The following is an 8687-nucleotide window of genomic DNA, read 5'->3' as shown; positions in this document are numbered from 1 at the left end:
CTTTCTGAGCAACCACCTAATCATTCTCAGACCTCACTCAACTGTCAAGTTGTCTGCAAGGCCTTTCCTGACACCCGAAGACTGAGTCACATCCCCCAGTTACAGACTTTTATGGAACCCACTGCTTTCCTTACTGATGTTTATTAGTTTTTAATCATAATAGAAACTCTTTTAATTGAGCTCCTCTGGGAAATTAACTGATGTTTTCAGATCCATCTGGAAAACGTATTGACTGATGCCAGAGCATGATAAATGCTTGCAACTTCTGCCCCGTAATACCCTCATCACTTCTCCCCGGTCTAGCAGTGCTCTAGCCTTAGGAAGAGAGGGCTGTTTTTGTTCCCTAACTTGTTTATGGCAGTTGTACTTGATTACTATAATTATATAGTTTAATTAAATATCACATAAACTGATCAAATGTGAGCATAAAAAAGAGAGTCACTGTTTCTATGAAAACTTAAGTTCAATGCTATTGCTATGAAAAGACTTGAAAAAACTGGGGGAAAATTGCTCTTAAATTGTAGGCAAGATAAGTATAAAAGATTGGGGAAAAATAATAAGTTCTAAATGAATTCAAATTACTTCACAAGTGTCTTTAAGTTCTCCCTCTAATGTGTTTGAAACTGGAAATTATAGATTATATACATTTTGAGTGGGCTTTATGCAAGAAAGATGATGTTAACCTTCAGTTATCAGACTGATCCTCAAAGAAAGCACCTGAGCCCTACCAAATTCGGCAAATAAACATTCGTTTATGCATTCTAAGTAAAAAATAAAACTGTTATGTTTGTGTATACATATACACACACACTCCTTCTGCCTGCATTTCCCAACCACCTAACCAGCTACTAGTCTTGCTGTCTATATAAAAGGACTTCTGCAGTCAAGATCAGTAAATATTTATTGATGAGATCATTTGGTTAACACCCTTCTCCCCCACTTTGTGAATTCCATTATACCAAGGGGCATGTCTACTGGGTTCACTCCCAAAGTTCTAGTGCCCAACATTGGCATGTAGTACATATTCAGTAAGCATTATTCTGAATAAATGAATGAAAGATAATTTCCCTTTACTTTGTGTTATGCAGATATAGTAGATAATTTAGCAAAATATTTAAACATATTTCTAAAAGATGCTGAAAGCAGTGGGAAAAAAGTATACCTCAGAATTCTTTTAAGCAATAAGTGTTAACTTCAACTCTTTGGAAGACTGCTCACTGTGTCGGGGCATGTTTCTTTCTGACAGCTGGGCTGGCTACCCCATTTTGTCTGTACAGGGCTCCCTGGATAGGTGTAGATAGGAAGCAGGGAACGAAGGAAGCACTTTTTACTCCTCTCTCCTCTCTTTATGTTCTGAGAAATCTATTCTCTTCCATGATCGAGGTTTAGTGAACATAACAGATGGGTTTAATCCATAAAACTGAAAAACTTTTCCCATTTCAAATCCATTTCCTGCTTCTCTAGGTAAAACAAAGCTTTCCCTGAGGAAATGATGTAAATGCACTCAAATGTTCTTAAAAGATGCCACATAGCACAAAATATTGCTATACACTGAACCATGTTTTTTTCATTTACATTTAAAAAGAAATATGAATTGTGGTAGTGGAAAAGAAAAATACAAATAAGAATTAGAACATGTTTTTCAATCCATGCTTCATTGTGTTCTTCCCCAAGCAAGAATTTCCTAGAAAATGGGCTTGGTAAAAATACATGCCCCACCTATGTTACAGAATTCTTGTGATGGATCAAAATAAATCACATACACAAAAACTTCCAAAATACTACAAAAGGTAAACACATGTATCCTGTCATCGTTACTACATGGTGCCCAGACCAGATTTCCTCAGCAGCGTCAGTCTCTGCCCTTTTTTGAGCCTGGCAGACTGCACACCATCCACTGCCCTTTGCCCAGGCATAGGCCGTCTTCTGTTACCACATTCAAGAAGTCCTGGAGTGTACCAATTAGAGGTAGACAGTCAGGTTCTGCTCCAGCAAACCTTCTGGGGAAATCCATAGGACACCCAATCCACATCTCCTCCCATAGTCTTTTCAAGACAGATATAGAGAGGCAGGATGAGTCCAGGCTCCTGTGAAAACCATAATTTCATTGCTGATATGGGTTTAAACTTTAACAGCTTTGGTATCCATCTGTAAAAATGTCATTTCTCTTGGTTCCATCCTAGTAGCTCAGACAATAGAAAATCACAAATCCACCTCCCTTGATAAAATGTAAAAGACTGCAGTCTCTGTATAATATATGTGCACTCAAGCTATACTAATTTATTCTACAATTACTTTTATTTTTTAGCATTTTTATTTGGCTCTTATACTACATAATTAATGGTGTTTACATGGAAAGGTTCTTTAACTAATGTAAATAGCATAAGTGGATTACTGAGCAAGGCTTAAAACAAATAAACATTTTACTCCCTTTGAAATTTTCTTCAATGTCCTCTGAATGTCCGGCATGAGAGCAGAGTTTTTTAAGCATCAAGGGGAATATAGAAATCAGGTTCCTGACATCCATTCTCCCCTGGTAAGACAGACTTGTAATTCTCTTTCTTATAATGGTTGGCCTGGGGGAGTCAACGGTGACCCAGCTGACCCAACACATCCAGACTCAGAAACTTGTCTTTTCTTTGGGAGGTTGCCACTGTTTTTTTCAATGACCTTAAACATAACACAATATCTGGTCCCTACAGATGATTTCCTGCACAGTTTGCAGTACTGGGGATGAGACACTCAGGAGATAAACAAATCAGCTCACTGTAAGGGCCAGGGAAAGACCAGGGAAGGTAGGTTTCTAAACACCTCCACCATCATGATCACATCGCCCAACTGGGGCAGTTATTAGGGCTGTCCCTCCTAGTCAAAGTTCAGACTACATTTTTCTTCAGTGACAGCACAGAGCCAGGTTACTGTAAAATAGAGTTGGCATGATATTCACTAACTGTCAGGACTCAAGTTAGTTTTCTAAGGTGTTCCCTAGGGAAGGCATTGGCATCAAAAGCCATTTCTTTGCTCCTTCTTTCCCAGAGGCAAAGCCTGGCATGCGGAGGGAAGATAATTCACTCCTCACCACACGTCCAGCCCTTAGGAGGCCTTAAAAGGAAGCCTGGCTCCAGGCCATCTCTGGAAGAACAGGCAATGTGTTTTCTAAAGCATCCTTGGAGTTGAGGAGCTGTGGACTAGGCTAAACCAGCAGGCTTTCTCTAGAGCAGGCTTCCATCTCAGAACTGATCACAGAGCTGGCACGGTCTTGAGATCTAAGAGACAATTCAACCCAAGTGAGTTCTGAATGGACATTCCAGAACACAGAGATCCTTGCACCACTTCTATCCAGATTCCAAGAGCATAGCTTGGAACTGGAGTCCAGACCCAGATGACAAGATCAAATGCCTATGATAGGACTTCCCGGTCCAGTTGTTAAAAATCTGCCTTCCAATGCAGAGAACATAGGTTTGAACCCTGGTTGGGGAACTAAGATCCCACATGCCATGAGGCAACGAAGCCTGCCCACCACAAAGAAGATCCAGCACAGCCAAAACTGAAAAAAAAAAAATCCTCATGACAAGCCAGTTTTGAGTGAACAAAGTCGCTTAAGACCCATGGCTGTACTAAGGCCTCCAGATTCTCTTAAGACTCTTCCTTTCACATCACATGAACCATGTCAAAATCTATATACACCCTACACTTCATAATTTTGCTATACAAGATTTTATAATTTTACTTTTGAAATTATCTAGCTAAAATATCTAAAATATGCTGTGATTTCTCAACACATGCATATTAAAGAACGCTCACTCAGGACGAGCATCTCATCTAAAAACTGTTTTCAAATATAAAGAAATTGTTATGAACACTGAATCCAACAATTAATGAACATGGCATAATACTGCAGGTTAAAACCATTAATAAATGTTTATTAATTTTGCTATGGCAGATGTTTTTTATTTTGGAGATAATTCTTCCTGGTGAGACTTCAGACATTTTGTCCAGCTTAACTCATATGCCCAGTACTGTGAGTCCTACTCCCAGAGGTAAACTGGTCCTCTGAGCTCATGGCACTCAGCCAAGCTCTTTCACAGTGACTGGGCATCAATTACAGTGAGTCAACAGGGATGCCCAACTATCCACGGGACTTCCACTCTCTCGTACCATCACCTGAACAACCCAAGAAATTCTTAGTAATTAAATTCTGTTTCTAGAATTTGTGAATTTTGGGCTCCATGGAGATATTTACCTTTAACCAATACTACAAGCCTTCACTGTTGGCCTTTGGTGGCGTCATTCTTCTCATTCAGCAGATGAAATCAGGTTTCACTAATCCAATTATATTTCCATTCTCCAAGAAATGAGATTTGGAAGCTGATTTGGAGTTGCACTTCTAGGAAGTTTTCCTATCACACCACAAAATGTGAGTTACACATGTTCCACGTTTATAACTAGACCCAGGATAACTTTTTTAAAGATAACATATCAGCAACTGTTAGGTGAAGTATACTTTGTCGACTGACTTCTATTTTATTTTCTCCAGAAAGACTGGGTCTTATCAAAGTGTATCAACTCAAAAATAATCATAGGTAGTCTGTAGAGAGTCACAAATTCCCTCTTTTGTTCTCAACACATGATGAAAATGATAAGAATTTGAAAACTCAACTTTCTAGATGTGTCCTCTAAAAGTTATTACATAACCAATGTGGTTATTTAGGGCATTCATTCCCGACCTTAGTTTGTTTTGTATCTTCTTGTAAATCACTGAATATATCCTGAATTCACAGTGATAAACAGTGAATGCACAGTTTATCCATGATAAAAAGCTCATGGATACTGACATCAGACAGCACGGGATAGAATCTCAACTCTGCCATTTTCCGGCTCAGAGAACTAGTGGTGACTGCCAGGTCCATTGCTCAGTCATGTCAGACTCTGTGCGACCCCATGGACTGTAGCCCACCAGGCTCCTCTATCCATGGGATCCTCTGGGCAAGAATACTGGCATGGGTTGCTATTTCCTCCTCCAGGGTATCTTCTTGACCCAGGGATCAAACCCTCATCTCCTGCATCTTCTGAACTAGCAGGCAGAGTCCTGGTCACTGAGCCAGAATGCTGAGAACTAGAGCAAATTACTAAGTCTCTTTTCTATAAAATGGTACTAATAGTACTTAATGGATTGTTCTCAGGATCAATCAGGTTATAAGTGTAAAGCTGTGGTGAACAAATCAACAAATATTAGCTTTAAAAATTACTTATTATTATCCACCATTTGATCACTATTTACAGTAACACCTTCTTGAACTAACACCAAAAATGATGTCCTTTTCATCACAGGGGATTGGAATGCAAAAGTAGGAAGTCAAGAGATACCTGAAGTAACAGGCAAGTTTGGCCTTGGAAATACAAAATGAAGCAGGGCAAAGGTTAGCAGGGTTTTGCCAAGAGAATGCACTGGTCGTAACAAACACCCTCTTCCAACAACACAAGAGATGACTCTATACATGGACATCATCAGATGGTCAATACCAAAATCAGATTGATTATATTCTTGGCAGCCAAAGATGGAGAAGCTCAATACACTCAGCAAAAACAAGACATGCAGCTGACTGTGGCTCAGATCATGAGCTCCTTATTGCCAAATTCATATTTAAACTGAAGTACAGAAAACCACTAGGCCATTCAGATATGACCTAAATCAAATCATTTATGATTATTCAGTGGAAGAGGTAAATAGATTCAAGGGGTTAGATTTGATAGAGTGCCTGAAGAACTATGGATAGTGGTTCATAACATTGTACAGGAGGCAGTTATCAAAACCATCCCAAAGAAAAAGAAATACAAGAAGACAAAACGGTTGTCTGAGGCAAAATGACCTTAAAAATAGCTGAGAAAAGAAGAGAAGTGAAAGACAAAGAAGAAAAGGAAAAATATACCCAACTGAATGTAGAGTTTCAGAGAATAACAAGGAGAGATAAGGCTTTCTTATCTAAGTAAACAATGCAAAGAAATAGAAGAAAATAATAGAATGGGAAAGAATACTACAGATCTCTTCAAGAAAATCAGAGATACCAATGGAAATTTTCATGCAAAGATGGGCACAATAAAGGACAGAAGCAGTAGGGACCTAGTAGGAGATATTAAGAAGAGGTGGCAAGAATACACAGAAGAACTGTACAAAATAGGTCTTAATGACCCAGATAACCACCATAGTGTGATCACTCACCTAGAGCCAGACATTCTGGAATGCGAAGTCAAGTGGGTCTTAGGAAGTATTAGTATGAACAAAGTTAGTGGAGGTGATGGAATCCCAGATAAGTTATTTCAAATCCTAAAAGATGATGCTGTGAAAGTGCTACACTTAATATGCCAACAAATTTGGAAAACTCAGCAGTGGCCACAGGACTGGAAAAAGTCAGTTTTCATTCCAATCCCAAAGAATAGCAATGCCAAAGAATGTTCACACTACCACACAACTGTACTCATTTCAAATGCTAACAAGGTAATGTTCAAAATCCTGCAAGCAAGACTTCAAAAATATGTGAACCAAAAACTTTCAGATGTACAAGCTGGATTTAGAGAAGGCAGTGGAACCAGAGATCAAATCGCCAATATCTGTTGGATCATAGAAAAAAACAAAGGAATTCCAGAAAAACATCTATTTCTGCTTCATTGACTATGCTAAAGCCTGTGACTATATGGATCACAACAAACTGGAAAACTCTTAAAGAGATGGGAATACCAGACCACTTTACCTGCCTCCTGCGAAACCTGTATGCAGGTTAAGAAGCAACAGTTAGAACCGGACATGAAACAATGGTATGTCTGGTTCAAAACTGGGAAAGGAGTATGCCAAGATTATATATTGTCAACCTGCTTATTTAATTTATTTGCAGACTTGGAGAAGGAAATGAAAATCTACTTCAGTATTCTTACCTGGAGAATTCCATGGACCAAAGAGTCTTGCAGGCTACAGTCCATGGGGACACAGAGTCGGACGCAAAATGGTGGGCTGGACGATGCATAAGCTGTAATCAAGACTGCTGGGGGAAATATCAACAACCTCAGATACGCATGCAGATACCAGCCTAATAACAGAAAGTGAAGAGAAACTAAAGAACCTCCTGATGAAGGTGAAAGAAGAGAGTGAAAAATCTGGCTTAAAACTCAACATTCAAAAAATGAGAATCATAGCCTCCGGTCCCACCACTTCATGGCAAGTATATGGGGGAAAAAATGGAAACAGTGACAGATTTTATTTTCCTGAGTTCCAAAATCACTGTAGATGGTGACTGCAGCCATGAAATTAAGAGACGCTTGCTCCTTGGAAGAAAATCTATGACAGATCTAGACAGCATATTAAAAGCAGAGACATCACTTTGCTGACAAAAGTCCATGTAGTCAAAGCTATGTTTTTTCAAGTAGTCATGTATGGATGTAAGAGTTGGATCATAAAGAAGGTTGGCACAGAAGAATTGACGCTTGTGAATTGTGGTGCTGGAAAGACTCTTGAGAGTCCCTTGAATAGGAAGGAGATCAAACCAGTCAATCCTAAAGGAAATCAGTGCTGAATATTCATTGGAAGAACTATGCTGAAGCTCCAATTCTTTGGCTACCTGATGGGAAGGGCCAACTCATTGGAAAAGACCCTGATGATGGAAAAGATTAAAGCAGGAGGAGAAGACAGTGGCAGAGGACTAGACGGTTTGATGGCATCATTGACTTAATGCACATGAGTTTGAATAAGCTCTGGGAGATGGTGAAGGACAGGATAGTCTAACATGCTGCAGTCCATGGGGTCACAAAGAGTCCAACATGACTTAGTGACTGAACAACAACTACAGTAATACATTCAGGCCACCACACCTCACTCCTAGACTATTTATCACATCCTGCCTTTCCTGTTCCAGCTCTGCTCTCCTCTACCCCATCCCCTTCACATGCCCTCCCTAAAGGTGAGTGATCTTTTCCTAATGGAAAAACAATCAATTAAACCTGCTTCCACATACAAAAACAGTAAACCAAAAAGTCCTCCAGCTGCCCTTAGCACAAACCTGAAAAGTCCTCCAGGGTCTACTCAGGCCTATCCTTTCCAGCTTGTTTCCAACCTACCCCCAACTCCCGAACCCCTACCCCGATCCCTCAAGGTTCAGTCTTGCTAATCCCTCTTCTGCGCATTGCCCACATTAATGCTCCCTCAGTGTCACCTGTCCCTAGGCCTGGAGAACACAGTCCCTCCAGCCTGACCCTATATGTTCCAGTCTGAAAGTTACTTCTTTACCTAGAGTACATTCCTATTTTTCCAGAGGTCCCTTTCACAACAGTTAGCTCAGGAAACACAAGACTTGTAAAGCTATTTCTAAATGTTTGACTTGCCTACACAGCCCTAAAGTTTGGGTGGGTACAGGTACCCTTTCGTTTGTTCATCATCCCCATTCCCCATAACTTAGTTCAGCCGGGATTCAAAGAAAGAGGGCAGTAAACAATAAATGAATGAATGCGGGGGAGGGGGAGTTAAAACGGCCTTCACTGCACGTTCTCTAAAAGCTGGCTTTCACATCTGATGGTCGTTATTCAATGGTTCCCAAACATGCCAGGTCACTTTTGCGTGGTCTTAAAAACAAAAAAATAAACCAGTGTGGCCTTGGTTTTAGCGTCTGTTTTCACGCCTCACAGGCCAGGCGCGGCCACCG

This window comes from Capra hircus, chromosome 7 (genome assembly GCF_001704415.2).
Source record: "Capra hircus breed San Clemente chromosome 7, ASM170441v1, whole genome shotgun sequence".
NCBI lineage: Eukaryota > Metazoa > Chordata > Mammalia > Artiodactyla > Bovidae > Capra > Capra hircus.
Note: the sequence above shows the minus strand (reverse complement) of the source record.